The following is a 14,007-nucleotide window of genomic DNA, read 5'->3' as shown; positions in this document are numbered from 1 at the left end:
AGAATGTGGATGCTATTCCATTGGATGCATACATATTTAGTATTAAAATTACTTTATTTTCTATGGTACCTTTTAGGAGGTTATACTTTCCTTCCTTATCTTTTTAAATGTTATATATTTTTGCTGCTCCTTATCTGAGATAAGGATTGCTACCCCTGCTTTTTCACTTTAAATGAAGAAAAATATATTTTCCCCCAATATTTTACCTTTACTTTCATGTGTCTCTATGCTTCAAATGAGTTTCTTGTAAGCAGTATATTGTAGGATTCTGGTTTTTAATCTACTCTGCTATACTCTTCCATTCTAAGGAAGAGTTCATCCAATTCACATTTAAAGTTATAATTACTAATGCTTTATTGCCCTCCATTTTATGTTCCCTCTGTTCATATGTTTTCCCTTTCTCCCCTTTATCCATATTCACCAGTATTTGATTTCCCAATGACATCACCTTAATATTTTTTCCTTCATATATCTAACCCCCATCCCCCTTTTTTCCCCCTTTCCCTCTGCCCCTTCTCCCTTCCTTCTGTTGGTTTTCCCTTTCCTTCCCCTCCCCTTTTCCCCTTTTAACACTTTAAAGGTAAGATAAGTTTCTTAACTTAATTGAGTTTATGTATGTTAATTTTAAGCCAATCTGATAAGAGTAAGATTCAGGTGGTTCTCACCTCCTCCCCACTTCCCCTCTTTTGCAATAGGGCCTTTGCACCTCTTTTTATTTAAGTTTCTGCAAGGCAATTGGGCTTAAGTGGCTTGCCCAAGGCCACACAGGTAGGTAATTATTAAGTGTCTGAGACCAGATTTGAACCCAGGTACTCCTGACTCCTGGGCCAGTGCTTTATCTACTGTGCCACCTAGCTGACCCTTGTACCTCTTAATGTAGTGGGATATACCCCATTCAGTCTCCCCCATCCTTGCATCTCTTTACTGTCCCCCTTTTTTAAGGAGGTATTTTTTTAAATCATTCTATCTGAGTCACATAATGGTCATGAATGTCCATCACTTCTGGTTAAGTATCTTTTCTCTACTAGAATTACAATTATTGAGAGTTATCAGAGACTTTCTCCCAGATAAGATTATATCCAGTTTCATCTCATTGAATAGCAGCTTCTCAAATAATCCATGAGTGTTCATCTTTCTGGCTAATTAAATTCTCCGTAATAGAGCTACAATTCTCTAGAGTTATTAAAATCTTTCTCCCAGGTAGGGTTATAGACAGTTTCATCTTATTTCTTCCCCCACCCTTTTTAATATTACATTTTCATGTGTCTCTTGAATCTCCTTTTTGTAAGTCCAAATTTTCTCTTAAACGCTGGTCTTTTCATTAGTAAAAGTTGGAAGTCTCCTATATCACTAAATCTCAGTCTTTTGCCCTGGAAAAAAAAGGCTTACTTTTGCCAGATAATGAATTCTTGGCTGCATTCCAAGCTCCTTTGCTTTTCAAATATCGTATTCCAGGCCCTTTGACTCCTTATATTGAGGCTGCCAGGTCCTATGCAATCTTTACTGTAGCTACTTGTTATCTAAATGATTTCTTTCTGACTGCTTGCAGGATTTTCACTTTTATCTGATAATTCTGGAATTTGGCTACCATATTACTTGGCATTTTCATTTTGGAATCCCTTACCAGAGGGGATCAATGTATTTTATCAATAGCTCTTTTGCCCTCTGATTCCATGGTATCATGGCAGTTTTCTATCACAAAATACTGTAATATTCAGTCCAGGCTTTTTTCCTCTTCAATGTTTTCAGGAAGGCCAATAAGTTTTAGGTTATCTCTCCTATTCTTGAGGTCAATGGTTTTGCTAATGGGGTATATTACATTTTCTTCTATTTTTTCAATTTTTTGGTTTTGTTTTACAAATTCTTATTGTCTCATGAAATCATTGGTTTCCACAGTCTCCATTTTGCAACTCCTTTTCTAATTGAGCAATTCTAACTTTTGTAAGAGTTTTCCATTTACCCAGCTGAGGTTTTGAGAGAACTATTTTCTTTTTGTTTTTGTCCAATTTAATTTTCCAGGTTTGTCCAATTATATTTTCTTGATGCAAGGTATTAATTTTCTCTCCTAGATTTTCAAATTGATTTTTAAACTCCTTCCTGATTTCTTCAAGGAAGCATTTCTGTGCTAGAGACAAAATCATATTCTCCTCAGAGGTTCTATGTCAGTCTGAATTAGGTTCTTTTCCTTCTTGGAATTTTTTAATGCACACCCCATCCACTGGGCTTTCTTCATTTTCCTAAGATTTTGTGTTAGGGGATGTGCTGATTCACAGAAGTTTGGTGCTGGGAGCCCTAGAGGCTTTACTCACTGGGTTTAGTAACTCTTTGTGGGATGGCCAGTAGGCTGTGCTAGAGGTTTTGTTCACTGAATGTAATATCTGCTCCTGGCCAGTAGGGGTGCTAGAGGCTGGAATTTTCATCCAGACCTTCTGGTAAGTCCCAGACCATCAGTGCCATGGCCATGCCTTCATTCTCTGCCTGTTTCCTTTTCTTGTTTTGTTTTGCAAGGCAAATGGGGTTAAGTGGCTTATCCAAGGGCACACAGCTAGGTCATTATTAAGTGTCTGAGGCCAGATTTGAAGTCAGGTCCTCCTGACTCCAGGGCCAGTGCTCTATCCACTGCTCCACCTAGCCAACCCTCTGGCTGTTTCTTGGATCAAATGCCTCTGGGGCTGATCTTAGGCTACTCTGGCTCTTGCCCCACTCCCACTGGCTTTCTGTGCTAAGCCCTAGGCACACCCACAATCCTCAGAGACAGACATTGAGGTAGGTGCTCTTCTCTTAGCTTCTCTTTCTATGTTTTGTTGACTGAATTTCCATTAAGAGGTTTGTTTCATATTACATATAAGGGAATATCACAATATCTTACCACAAGACCTGGTTTCTCTCCATTATCTTGGACAGAAGTCTACATTCGCTTTTTTTAAAACGTACATTAAGCATTTCTCTCTCTAAATCCCCATTCCTCATATTGAAAATAATCTATTTGTAAGCATGTTTAACACAAATGTGACTTTAAAATATTAACCTGATGGTATAAGGAATTTTTTTAATTCTAAAATACACATTAGATATCAATGAATGCTGAGAATGATTTTATAACATATATTTGGAAAAATAAAATATCAAAAAATAGATAAAAATGAAACTGTACCATTATTAAACATATATGCAAGTAGCAGTATAACATCCAAATTCATAAAGGAAAAGAGTGAATTAAAAGGAGAACACAGTCAGTAAAACTTTAATATTCAGTGTGCTCAACCTCCCTCTTTCATAGTTAGATAAATCTACCCACAATATAAACAAGAAGTAAGTTATGAAGGTGAATAAAATCTGAGAAATCTTAGCTATTATAGACCTCTGGAGAAAACTTGAAGGGGATAGGAAAATTATATCCCTTTTTTCTCTGCAGCACAAGGCACCTGTACCAAAATTGACCATGTACTGAAGCATAAAATTCTGATAATCAAATCCTGAAAAGCAAAATATTAATAATTTTCAGGTTATTATGCAATAAATATTACATGTATTAAAGTTCATTGAAAGAGAAATTATGGGTGGCTAGGTGGCACAGTGGATAGAGCCCTGGCCCTGGAGTCAGGAGTACCTGACTTCAAATCTGGCCTCAGACACTTAATAATTAACTATCTGTGTGGCCTTGGGAAATCCACTTAACCCCATTACCTTGCAAAAACCTAAAAGAGAGAGATAAAGCAAAAACTAATTGGAAAGTAAATAACATAATTTTAAAGACTAAGGGATCAATAATTACCTCCAATAAAATAACAATAAGATTTTATACTAAAATTTATTTTATACTAAAATTTATGGGATAAAGCTAAGGCAGTTTTTAGGGGGGAATTTTATTTCTCTAAATGCTCAAATGAATAAAATGAAGAGATCATTGAATTGGGTATGCAACTAAAAATGTTAGGAAAAAGAACAAATTAAAGATCCACAATTAAATACCAAATTAGAAATTCTGAAAATCAAAGGAGAGATTAATAAATTGAAAGCAAGAAAACCATCGACCTAATGAATAAAATTAAAATTTGATTTTATGAAAAAACTAACAAGATATATAAACTTTTGGTCAATCTAACTTAAAAAAAAGAAAAAGATAACCAAATTTCCAATATAAAACATTAAAAAGGTGAATTAACCATAAATGAGAAGGAAATTTGTGAGATCATTCAGAACTTTATTATTGAACTGCACACCAATAATTTTTAGAAAGATTTTAAGTTTTACAGTTTTTCCCCTAACCTTGCTTCCCACCCCACCATCAACATAGAAGGCAGTTTGTTATTCTTTACATTGTTTCCATGGTATACATTGATCTAAGTTGAATGTGATGAGAGAGAAATCATATCCTTAAGGAAGAAAAATAAAGCATAAGAGATAGCAAAATTACATAATAATACAACAGTTTTTTTCCTAAGATAAAACTAATAATCTTTGGTCTTTGTTTAAACTCTGCAGTTCTCTCTCTGGATATAGATGTTGTTCTCCATCGCAGATAGTCCCAAATTGTCCCTGATTGTTTCACTGATGGAATGATCAAATCCATCAAGGTTGATCATCATATCCATGTTGTTGTTGTTAGGGTGTACAAAGTTTTTCTGGTTCTGCTCATTTTGCTCAGCATAAATTCATATAAATACTTCCATTCTTCCCTGAATTTCCATCTCTCCTGTATTCTTATAGAACAATAGTGTTCCATGACATACATATACCAGAGTTTGTTAAGTCATCCCCAATTGAAGGACATTTACTCGATTTCTTATACTTTGCCACCACAAACAGGAATGCTATGAATATTTTTGTGGAAGTGATGATTTTACCCTTTTTCATAGTGTAGGGCATATAGGGTATAGACCCAGTAGTGGTATTGCTGGATCAAAGGATATGTATATTTTTGTTATCCTTTGGGAGCAATTGCAAACTGCTCTCCAGAAAGGTTGGGTGAGCTCACAGCTCCACCAACAATGTATTAGTGTCCCAGATTTCCCACATCCCTTCCAACATTGATCATTGTCCTTTCTGGTCATATTGGTCAGTTTGAGAGCTGTGAGATGATACCTCAGAGATATTTAAATTTTCATTTCCCTAACAAGTAATGATTTAGAGCAATTTTGCATATGACTATGGATTGCTTTGATTTTCCCATCTGTAAATTGCCTTTACATCATGCTAATAAATTTAATTACTTGAATAAAATGGATGAATATTTACAACAAATAATTGCTGCCAGGTTTATCAAAATATTGAATAAAATGTTTAAATAACCCTATTTCTGAAAAACTATGTTGAAGAAACAATCAATAAACTCCTTAAGAAAAAGGCTCTAGGTCTAGGTGGATTTACAAGTGAATTCTACTAAACATTTAAGGAATAATTAATTCCTATTTTATATAAACTATTCAAACAATAGGAAATGAAGGAATTCTGCCAATTTCTTTTTATGAAACCAATATGGTGCTGATACCTTAACCAGGAAGAACCAAAACAAACGGCATTATAGACCAAACTCCCTAATGAATATTGATATAAAAATCTTAAATAAAATTTTAGCAAAGAGATAACAGCAAGTTATTGCTAAGATAATACATTATAATTAGGGAGGATTTACAATAAAATCATGACATGGATTTGGAATTTAAAATTTCAATAATATACCAATTCACAGTTATGATTATTGCATATTTTTCTCTATCAAATTTTTTCCTCTGCTTATCTTTTTTCTCTCTTCTTTCCTTCATCTTTCCCTTCTTCCCTTCTCCCTCTCACTTACCTTTTGTCTCACTGCTTCACCAAACTTCCTTCACTTTAATAGACTTAATCCCCCTAATTAATATTCATGTACTTACTATTTTCTTATGGAGTAAAATAAATGTATCTATCCAAATTGAGTGTATAGGTGATTCCCTCTAAGCCAATTAAAATAAGAATAAGTTTTAAACACTTCCTGCTACACTCACACACTCAAACCCTCTATTATCTCCTTCATTGTAATAATTCTCATGCTCCACTATAATTTGGGATAGATAACCCCATTTATCTTCTATCTTCTTCCTTCTCCTAGTATAATCTATTACTCACCACTTAATATTGTTTTTTGATACCATCCCTTCATAATCAGCATATACCTACACCTTCTGTCCTTATGTAGTGTAAATTGTTGCAATAGTCTTAAAATTCCTAAAAGTTATCAGTATCTTCATTGTCTATAGGGATGTAAACATTTTAAGCTACTGAATTCTTTATGATTTCCTCTTATTCTTTACTTTTTTGTTTTTTTTGATTTATTTCTCATGAATTTTGTATTTGAAAGTCAAGTTTTTTATTCAATTTTGATCTTTTTTTTAGGATTCAAACTTCTGCTATTTCACTGATGAGATTCTTGATTATAATCTACTTTACCTACTGAAATTATCATGTTTTAAGACATATGATATTTTAATGTAGAACATTCTAAATATTGTGTAATGCTATTGTGGTTCCATGATATTTGAATTCTTTTTCTTTGACTACTTGCAGTACTTTCTCCTTGACTTGAGTCTTTAGATATTGAATATTTTATTCCTGAGAGTTTTCATTTTGGGATATCTTTCAAGAGGTAATTGGTGGATTCCTTCAATTCCTCTGTTACCCCTTTGTTCTATGATATCAATGAAGTTTTACTTGAAATATGATGACTACTTTCTTTTTAAAAAATCTTGGTTTCCTAGTAATTCAATAATTCCTAAATTGTATCTCCAATATATTCTCTAGTAAGTATTTTTTTCCAATCAGATATTTCATTTAATTTTTTTCTTTTTCTTGATTTTATTATTTTTTAATATCTCATATACTAAATAGGTTCCACTTGCCCAATTCTAGTTGCTAAGGAATTATTTTTAATGAGCTTTTGTGCATCCTTTCCCATTTGTCCAACTCCACTTTTTTTGGAGTTTTTGGAGGGATCATAGGAAATAGTATTATATTTATTTATTTTCCCAATTATAGGCAATGTAATTTTCAACAATCACTTTTTTGTTAGGTTTTAAGTTTGATTTTTCCCTCTCCCTTCCTTCTCTACTACCTCTTCCTGACATAAAACTATTCAATATAGGCAATATATATATATATATATATATATATATATATATATATATATATGTACATATATATTATAACCATGCTAAACTTAGATCCGTATTTATCATGTTCTGGAAGAAATGGAAAAAAATAGGAAAAAACATAAAAAAAGACAACTTTATAAAATGAAGATAGTAAGTCTTGATCTATATTTTAACTCCACAATTCCTTCTCTGGACATGAATGGTATTATTCATCACATGTCCATTAGAAATGTCTTTGATTATTATGCTGCTGAAATGAACATCATAATTTATTCATCATAGTTTATCATCACCTAATGTCACTGTCAAAGTGCATAATGTTGTAATTAAGTTTATCAGTTCTTCCAAGATGCTATGATCTAACGAAATGTAAGGATACTGCTCTCTGGGCCTTGTGAATGACAATAAGAACTCTTTACTGTCCTGAGTCATAATGACTAGGATTCCATTTTCCTTTGGTATCATGCTCTATTATGTTAATATTCATCTTGTATCAATGCCCTGGGTTTGTGAGTTGAACCCCTTTTTGTGCAATGCAACAACCTCCTGCCCCTAGTGCCAGAGAAATATTCTCTGTAACCCATTTCTAATAGTTTCCCTGACCCCTTATTATGTGTAGATTGAGAACTCTGGAAGTCACTGATACATTTGACACTATTACAAATGATTTGTTAGGACAGGGTATAGTCTGCCTTGTGTTGAACAATAGACCATTCTGCTGTTTTGTGCTGAGAAAATTGTTTTATCCCATTCTTTCATTAATTATGCCACTCCAGCATTCATTTTGAGACTTTATTTTATAAGGTTTTTTAAAATTGATCTTAACAACCCTGAGAGTTTTCAACACCCCTGTTTTATATGTATGGTTTTGAGGTTTGCATTTTTCTCCCTCCTTTGCTTCCCTTCTCTATTTCCTGAACAGAAAGTAAACTAATATAGGTTATACATGTATAATTATGTTAAACATATATCCATATTAACCATCTTCTGAAAGAAGAATCAAATGAAAGATGAAAAAAATAGATTATTGTACAATGGGAATTCAAAGAGTTATCTGGCAAAAGTTCGCACTTGAGTTAGATTTCAAAGTAATTGAGTAATTTGGTCTGCATTCAGATTTCATATTTCTTCTCTGGATGTGGATGATATTTTCCATCACAAATTCTTTAGAAATGTCTTTGATTATTATTCTGCTAAATTGAGCGAGTCCCTCATACTTGGACATCATCCTAAATTACTGTTACAATGTTCTTCTGATTCTGCTAACTTTACTCAGCGACAGTTCATCCAAGTCTCTCCAAGCTTTTATGAAATTCCCCCCACTTTATTCAGTCATTCTCCAATTGATGGACATCCTCTCAATTTCTCAATTTCCTATCCTTTGTCACTATGAAAAAGGTTGCTATAAATATTTTTGTACATATGGATTTTTACCCCCTTTTGTGATCTTTTTGAGATGCCAATCTAGTAGCATAATTGTTATATCAAAGTGTACACATATTATACGGTTTGATATATATTTTAACTCCACAGTTCCTTCTCTGGACATGGATGGTATCATTCATTACATGTCTGTTAGAATTATCTTTGATTATCATACTGCTGAAATGAACCTCATAATTTATCCATCATCATTTATCATCACCTAATGTCACTGTCAGTGTGCATGAGAACTTGGTTCATCCATGAGCAATTGGCATTTGTCCAATTATTTAGATCTGAATTTTTTTTTTTTGCTGTAAAAGGTCTTTTATAATTGTTTTCATATAGTTCCTGAGTTTTTCTTGGCAGGTAGATTCCCAAGTATTTTATGATGCTTATAGTTTCTTTAAATGAAATTTGTCTTCCTATCTCTTGATGCTGGATTTTTTTGGTAATATACATAGAAATATTGATAATTTATGTACATTTAGTTGATTTTCTAGGATTCTATAGTGAGAGTTTGTCATTGCCTGGTCTAATTACTTCAATTTCTTTTTCTTCTCTTATTGATAAAGCAAAAATTTCTTTCTTTCTTTTATTTACTTTTCCAACTACATGAATCCATAGTTTTCAAAGATCATTTTCGGCTAGATTATTTTGGCTAGATTTTTGAGTCTATTTTCCTCACTCCCTTCCTTAGACAGAAATCAATCTAATTTAGACTATTCGTGTATAATCATGTTAAATATATATCCACATCAATTAGTTTGTAAAGGAAGAATCAAATTGAAATGGAATAATATTAGAGAGAAAAAAATACTACTTCAAGCAACTTTTGAAAATCGAAGACAGTAAACTTTGGAAAACATTTAAACTCCACAGTTCCTCCTCTGATATGCATGGTATTTTGCATCACAAGTCTGCTAAAATTAACATTTCTAATACAATATTGTATAATAGTGGTGATAATTGACATTCTTTTCCCCCAAATCTTATTGGGAATGCTTCTAAATTATCCCTATTGTATATAATCCTTGTCGCTGATGCATTATTTTAAAAAATGTTTTCAGAGGAATAGGGAAATTTGGACTAGTTCTTTCCTTAATCTATTATCTTTGCTCTACCCACTCTATATTACTTTCAAATTCAATAATTTTTACAAAGAAATTTTTCAAATTTTTCAAACTTTTTCAAATTCAATTAATTGGGTACCTACAATGTTTAGCACTGATATGAATCTTTTCCTCAATGGGTTTAGGTTCTACAGAGGAAAAAGAAAAATTAGTAAAAAGCAAAATAATTGTCAATGTAAAAATGCTATGGGAGGGTGTGAGAGATTATTGTACAAAGGGAATTCAAAAAGTTTTTTGGCAGAAGTTAGCACTTGATTTAGATTTCAAAGTAATTGAATAGGATTTCTTAAAGCAAGAGAAAGGAAAGACCTTTGAAATCAAAGAAAATAGTAAGGCAAAGCCATGGTTGTGAATCTTCAGGATATAGAAAAGTAGCTCAATTTGATCTGGTCATGGATTTTTGTGGTGAGGGGTCCAGGATCGAACAGAAAATCAAAAACAACACAGAAAACCATAAAAACCTTGACAGGTTAAGATGATCTAGTTCTAAGAACACATTTAATGGAAGAAATTTAGTAAAGGCAATAAAGATAAATGTAACATCATGCCAATATTCAAATATGTCTTTCACATCAATGCCAGTATAATTCCTCCAGAAATAAATAATTTGAAAGTGTGTTATTGTTCAAAAAACTTCCAAGGTTCAATGGATTAAGTTTAAAATTAGTAGCCATTCACTCAATAAGGATCTAACCTCAAAATGTTTTCTAACCACATTTTTCTCTTTTCTCTGTCATGTATATTTTACTGTATGCAGTTGAATATAATTACTTAACCACTAACACATTGTTGACATTTCCAATGTGGAGACTGAGAATAATGTTTATCTTCCACATAATATTTTATCTCTCCAACTTCATTAACTGAAATATATACTTCTCAAGGATAAACTCAACTTCTATAAGTATCATTGAAAAATTCCTTGGTATGATTAAATGATCTCTCTATTCTCTGACCTCCAGAAACCATAGACTATGTTTCACTTATTACTTACCATTATGCTGCCTTACAATGTAGTTGTTTTGGGCTAATAGCTAATCCCAGCTATTTTCTCAATGATATCAAAGACTTTTATTTTATAATTTAATTTATAATATATGTTATATATTGTGATCTCTATGAACATGTATAAGTAATAATAATGACAACAATGATAACAATAATAGAATTAATTCTTATATTTGAAGAATTTTATATTTGATCCAGTTATCAATTTAACCTTGTTGATTATTATGTAATGAAAGACCATTGTAATATTTGCCAAAAGGCTGGTGTCTACAACTACATCTATTTTTAACCATAGCTAGAACTTTAAACAGATTGTACAACATCTCTGAGTAATTTCTAAAAAAAATATGGTTAGATGGTCCTTTTATGTGCTTTCCAGATGTAAAGATTATTTTTGTGATGAGATCATTGTGTGTGTGTCAGAGTTGAGATAAATTGCATCTCCCGACATATTTATAGTCCTGACTTTTGTCACAAAAGGTACTTAATTTACACAATATGTTTTGATATTTATAATGATCAATCCACAAGCATTTATTAAATGTTGACTATCTGCTAGGAACTATGCTAAGTACCAGGAACACTAAACAACAATGAAATAGTACCTGCCCTCAATTGACTAAATGTGGTAGAACATATATACTAAGTAAATGAAAATAATTTGGAAGGATGAAAAGAGAAGTTCAGAAGAATGTAAAGTAATATAATGTAAGAGTTATCACTCCAGTGAATATTCTAAGAGGTGACAGAGAAAGCAAGTATATTCCAGGCACAGGTCACTACATTTGACTTGGGTGGGAGAAAGCTAGATACATAAGATGAGTTAGGTAAGAGTCAGGTTGTGAAAGACTTTAAGTGTCACTTTAAGTAGAAAATATTTGATATTAAGGGGAATTGAAGGACACTAGAGATATTTGCATTTGGGCAGGAAATGATCAGACTTTTATTTTAGAACCACCACATTGGCTACAGTATGCGAAAGGAATAGATGGGAGAAATGTTAGTGAGAGATATTGAATATCAGACTATTGCAGTAATTTATAAAAGAAGAGCTGAAGATCTGATTTGAAATTGTAAGTGGAAAAAAAGTGGTAGAAAAGAGAGATTTTGTGGAGGCAAAATGATAAGATTTGGCAGTGGTTTGGATATGGGGGAAGGTGGGAGTGGGAAAGTGTGAAAATTCATAATTTATAAAGACTACTCAATAAAATTAAGTTTGCATAAGTGCCATCTATAACTCAACATACAAAGTCAGGTTGAAATCAGAATTATATACAAAACTCAAAGAAGTTGAAAACCAATAGCCCATTTGAAACATTGGTTGTATTTGTGGTTCTTTTTGTTGCTGTAGATACTTATAGTCATAAATTATCCTGACAGTTCAATAAAATAAAGTCCCTCTCCTTTCTGTACAAATATGACAAATGTTTGAATAGAGAATACTTGCTGTCAATGACTTTCTATTATATACTAGAACCCTCTTGTGCACTATATGTATATATATATATATATATATATATATATATATATATATATATACATGTAAAAAGAAAAAAAGAGAAAAGTAAGCACTGAGCTGAGCATCAAATCCACTATTTTTAGATATCAAGGTTTGAGGAAGCTTTTATGATTTATTTTAATAGGTTCCCATTTTAAACTGACATTGAACTAAAAGATGAAGGATCTGAAAAAAAACGATATTTTGGGATTTTTATTCAAGCCAAAACCATGGATGAATTGAACATGCTGTGAAAAATAAAAGCTATTCCTACATACATTTCCAGCAGGGTATTTTGAGTGTGGAAGTTCTTTTTCACTGAGCCAAATTCTGTTTCATCACAATATAATTTTTAAGAGGGACAAAAAAACAAGAAAAGGCATATTTTCTTAAACATTAAGAATTACACTGAGTGCAATGAAGTAATAACTTGTACTAGAATTCTGGGTAGGAGCTACATGGCATATTGAATAGAGTGCTGAGTCTAGAATCAGAAAGAGTACTTGAGTTCAAATCCATCCTCAGACACTCACCAGTTGTGCAACTTTGGACAAGACACTTATCGCTTTTGCTCTAGTCTCTCATCTGTAAAATAAACTGGAAAAGGAAATGATTTAACCACTCAGTATTTTTAATCAAGAAAACCCCCAAAAGGGATCATGCTGAGTCATATGCATCTAACAAAAACTAAACAAATACAAAAGAGAGAGCTGATTGAACATCTAATAATGACCGATCTCTCAGAGAGTAATTCAGTACTTCCTCAATATGATGCCTAAACCTGTGATCTAAAGCTCAAACATGCTGAGCTTGTTCTTAGCTACTTAGCCACTTAGCTATCACTGGGATGAACATGTGTGTGTAGCACAGGGAAGTAAGTTAAACTAAAATTAGTGAAATTTAACAAGAGATATGCTTACCTGAACTTATTATTTTTTTCACTAGCATCATATTAAGAACATCAAATGGGCTTCTTTCATCTCCTACATCATGCACATATCTCTTTTAGATCCTTTATGATGTGTTTCTAATCTATCTCAGAATCACAGAAGCTAACCTCAGATGTTCTTTAGTCAAACCTATCCTTAAACAGAAAGAACCCTTTCTCCAACATACTTGAAAAGTGATCACTTATTGTCTACATTTTTTTCTTTCTAAAAATATTCCCTTTTTCTCAATTATTTGCAAAGTTATTTCTTTAGAGTTATCCTTTTGCAAGCTAGTGAGTTCTCCTTTTCTCTAGCACCTTCTTTCCCTCCCCCTCCTCATATCAGTGAATAATCTTATATATGTTTTACATGCACAATCATATTTCAAAGATTTCCAGGTCAGTTATATTGTGAAAGAGGAATTAGAATTTAGGAAAAATTATGAGAAATAATGAAAATATTAAACATTTTAATGAATGAACATAGCATGCTTTGCTCTGAAATCAGACTCCAAATTTTTTAGCTTTTTGTTTGCTTGTTTTTTAGTTTTTTCCTGATGTGGATGTCATTTTTTATAACAGGTCTCTCAGGATAGTACTTGATCACTGAACTGCTGATAGGAGCTACATTCATCATATTGATCATCTGTAGTCTCTACTTGAAAAATGTTTTAATTATAAGTATTTTCTTATATTGAAGCTACTGCTTTTCCTATTATTTAATTTCTTACAGTTTTGTTTTTGTCATCTGAAGATAAGTTCAATTTACTTCCTACTATTCTATAATTTGAACTTTTTGTTGTTTGAACTATTTAATGATTAATACACACCATGTTTATCATCACCTCACTCCTGCCACTGATCTTATGTCATTACCTCCGCCTATGATGT

This window comes from Macrotis lagotis, chromosome 7 (genome assembly GCF_037893015.1).
Source record: "Macrotis lagotis isolate mMagLag1 chromosome 7, bilby.v1.9.chrom.fasta, whole genome shotgun sequence".
Classification (NCBI taxonomy): Eukaryota; Metazoa; Chordata; class Mammalia; order Peramelemorphia; family Peramelidae; genus Macrotis; species Macrotis lagotis.
This window is presented reverse-complemented; position numbering follows the sequence as displayed.